The following is a 3,986-nucleotide window of genomic DNA, read 5'->3' on the forward strand; positions in this document are numbered from 1 at the left end:
GCCGCCGTCATCTCCATCTCCTCGCAGCATCACTTTCTCAACGATGATTGTACCGAACGAATTATGGCTCCGAGATCTGGTGGCATCCCCAGATCCTACAAGTCGGAGGCGCTGCATAATCCGGCACTTGAGCCAACACCTTTTTCCTGCGGAGGAGATGAAACGGGGCGTCTAATCACCGAGAGAGAGAGAGAGAGAGAGAGAGAGAGAGAGAGAGAGAGAGAGAGAGAGAGAGGTGGCAATGAAGATGTAAATTAGCGGATCAAATTACACAAATCACACGGAAGGGAGGTGGGTTCCGATGCGCAAGGAGAATCGTTCAAGATTGGGAAAGCATTCTTCTCGTAATTATTACGCTGCTTCTCGAAGGTATATATACTGTTGTTGTTGCTCAGGACGACTCTAAGAAGATACTGCGGCATTTACTGGGTAAACATTATCGCACGCTTATTTGCATCTTTTGTGAGGATATTTTTGCGTTGTGTATCTCGCGAATCTTTTTTTAAATTGGATGTTACTCATTTGGTCATACGATGTTCATGTTTGGATTTCATCTAATGATACTCACAAATACTCTAGAATAGTCATCGTCATGAAGAAAGTTAACTATTCTTAATATCAATGTGGTATTAATAATCATTTTTGAAAATGAATAATCGTTAAATTTATTTAACTAATAAGAAAATATCCACAAATCTTAATAACCGCAGCAGGGTTATGATTTGTTGATTAGTGGATTCACATCAACCCTGCATTTGTCTAGGACAGTCCCTTACGACGCTTCTAATTGGCTGTTGATAAGCCAATGACAGGGCTGGAAACTCTCAGTCTCTCGAGAGAGTTCACATAGGCAGGATGTATATTCCATTTCTCCTGAGGGATAAATCTTTCAGGAGAGGTGGAACATACATCCTGCCTATGTGAACTCTCTCGAGAAACTGAGAGTTTCCAGCCCTGTGATTGGCTTATCAACGGCCAATCAGGAGCGTCGTAAGGTACTGGCCTAGACATCAAATGCACGGTTGATGAGAATCTACTATAGCTGCTCATTTCAAGGTTTGTCTAAAGGTTTGTTGAACGGATTAGTTAGTCCCTGGAGGCGGGAGAAGGCTGGGGTAGTGGGGGGTGGTGGTGGGGTGAGGATTGAGGAGAAAGATCCAGCCCAAGTCAGCGACGGTCCCAAGCCCGGATAAATAGAGAGGGTTGGAGTCTAGAAAGGTATCTGCCTCTAAAACATCTGCCAAAATCAATATGTAAAGAGCATGTTCAAGGTACATACAGCTGGGGAAAGCTTATTAAAAACAGCGACCCCAACTAGGGATCAAGCTGAGAAAGAGAAGAAGATGAGGAGGAGGAGGAGGAGGAGGAGGAGGTTTGTAAAGTGGATAGTGTACCACTATCAGCCTGTAGCCTTCCAGTACGGTTTCATTTATCACGAAAATAAAGTTCTTCGTGTGATTCAGCAATTCACTTCTTCATTTCCTTGTCAAACTTCGGAACTTTCTCTCTGCGTACGTGTTTCTTTTTCTTTGTTGCTTCGGGGCCCGAAAAACGAGACCCAACATGCTTAGTCTTCTTTGTCTCCTAATTTTTTTTTTTAAATCGCGTATTTCTGTATTTTTATCTATCTTTAGAAAATAAAACATACCACCTAACTGCACTGTGTTTTTTTATATATATACAAGATGTCACTCGATGAAGGTTGGCCAAAAGGTGTTGTGGCCGAGGATGGCCCTAAAATGATGGCCGTCCCAGTCAAGTGTCAGCCTGTCACACTGTGTCAGCAAATATCAATTTACGCGGCTCTATGCTGCCACCAAAATTGAGACCTGTCAGCTCTCGGAAGATAAGCCGGTTAAGACGTTATCGCCCTTAGGATAGGAGGGACTTAGAGCGGTAATCGCGCGGCGCTTCCAGTGCTAAAATGAGGAAGGAAGACGCGGATTTTCGGCCTCTAGGACAAGGATATCGAAGGTCGACATTTCCTCGCGCTGGTCAGGTCATGCGATAATTCCAAGAGACATGCAACGCTGTCAGTCATCTTGGGGGGGAAATGAGACTGCTAAGACGTCTAAAGTAAAGAGGAACATCGTCCGTATGATTTCTAAAAGGCCGAATTCGATGGTCTTGGCCTCCCGGCCACGCCCACTTTGTAGCTAATTAAATGAAGGAAAAGTCTCACTGTGTATCTTGCGCTGATACATAAAGTTTATGATGTTCAAGTTCCAAGAAAGTCTCTCTTAATTTATTCCTTACTGTCCTGTTAGTGTAAAAAGCCGTGGATTTAGTTGTAGCTTTCTTTCCAAAATTCATAATGATGAATTCTAACGTACCGAATGAGAATTGGAATATAAAATCTAGGCTACCAAGCGCTGGGACCTCTGAGGTCATTCAGAAATGAAAGAGAAACTGAGTGAAGAAGGGTTTAGTAACAGGAGGAAAACCTCAAAGCAGTTGCACTATCAAACAATTGTTAGTAGAGGGTGCAAAGAAATATAAAAGAAAGCGAATATATACAGAGGTACAGTAAAAAGAATGCTGGCGGTTGCAGCTAAATATCCCAACTTTGTAGCGCCTTTTGTTTTATCTCCATTTCTGCTTCCTTTCTTCAACGTTGCTGTCCAACTTCTCTATTGCGTCTTAGTATAATTGTGGGATTTTCTATTAACTCCACATTTAGGTCCTTGTACTTCATCTCGTTTATTTTCTATTTATCTCCATTTACTGTTCAACTCCTCCAACTCAGATTTTTTAAATTGTTATTAGGGCCAAATAATACTAATAACCTGTGTGAAATTCAAAATAATAATGTGAGAACTTTGAAGCTCTTTTAATCAATGTCTCCCAATGTATTTTCAGTAATAATAATAATAATAATAATAAATATAATAATAATAATAATGTAATAATAATGAAAAAAGTCGTGTAACTTTGTTTTTACAAGTGGAAAAATTTTTGCCAAGAATTTTTATTCAGTCTTCTCCCAATTTTATCTCCAATAAATAATAATAATAAATAATAATAATAATAATATATAATAATAATAATAATAATAATAATACTTGTTTCCCATGTGAATATTTTGAATAAACTTTGATCAGAGTTTATCAGTCTCCCAATACATATTCCCACGACAACCCCACCTGGAAATATGAACCACAGCCCAGACAACTTTCCCCTTCGTAATATTAGGACAGTCTAGACGCCATCGCTGCCCCAGCTAATGAATAAGCATGCTAATTCGTGGCTATTTTATGTACCGGTGGCCTGTATCCCAGTCTGCCGTACTATTAATTGATCTGTCAGGCCGCCTAATACTATATCATTAAGCAGAATAACCCATAGTAGGAAATCCGTTGATGCAGAACTTAATTGGTAATCGAAGGGAAGAGATAGTAGGGGGGGTGGAGACCGCAACAAACAAATGACCTTAGGTCGAAGATCCCGGGAAATCGAGGGGAGAAACGGTCCTTACGGACGCAGCGCTCCAAAGGCGAATTCCTCCCCCCGCCCGGGACAATAGCGTTATCCCTGAAAGCAGCGGTTGGATAATTATGATTCATTTCGTTATTGCGTCATCGTGCATACATCGCCGTCGCGTACGTTATGCAATGGCCATATAACTCGGCTTCATCGCGTTACGGCGTAATTTCGCTGCCTTCTTTATGGGCGTAACGTTCGCGTAACGCTGCCAGCTGATCCGGGTAAAGAACGGGGATTGAATGCGGTTTTGTGTTGTCGTAACAGCAACGTACTGAACACGGCCTTCTGAATTTTTTTGAGGTTAAAGGTTAAATTTTCAATTAAGAGGAGCTGCTTGCGTTCGTATGTATGTTTGTGGGTTTGAAGATATCTATTTTCCCGAACCACGCGATAAATACAGAATATAGGACACTTGAGGAAGAAGCAGACGATAATTTTTCTTTATTTAATTATTCTGAAATCAAGGCGGTAAAACATATAACTTTTTGAAAAAAGGTGGAAAA

This window comes from Macrobrachium nipponense, chromosome 28 (assembly GCF_015104395.2).
Source record: "Macrobrachium nipponense isolate FS-2020 chromosome 28, ASM1510439v2, whole genome shotgun sequence".
Lineage (NCBI taxonomy): Eukaryota > Metazoa > Arthropoda > Malacostraca > Decapoda > Palaemonidae > Macrobrachium > Macrobrachium nipponense.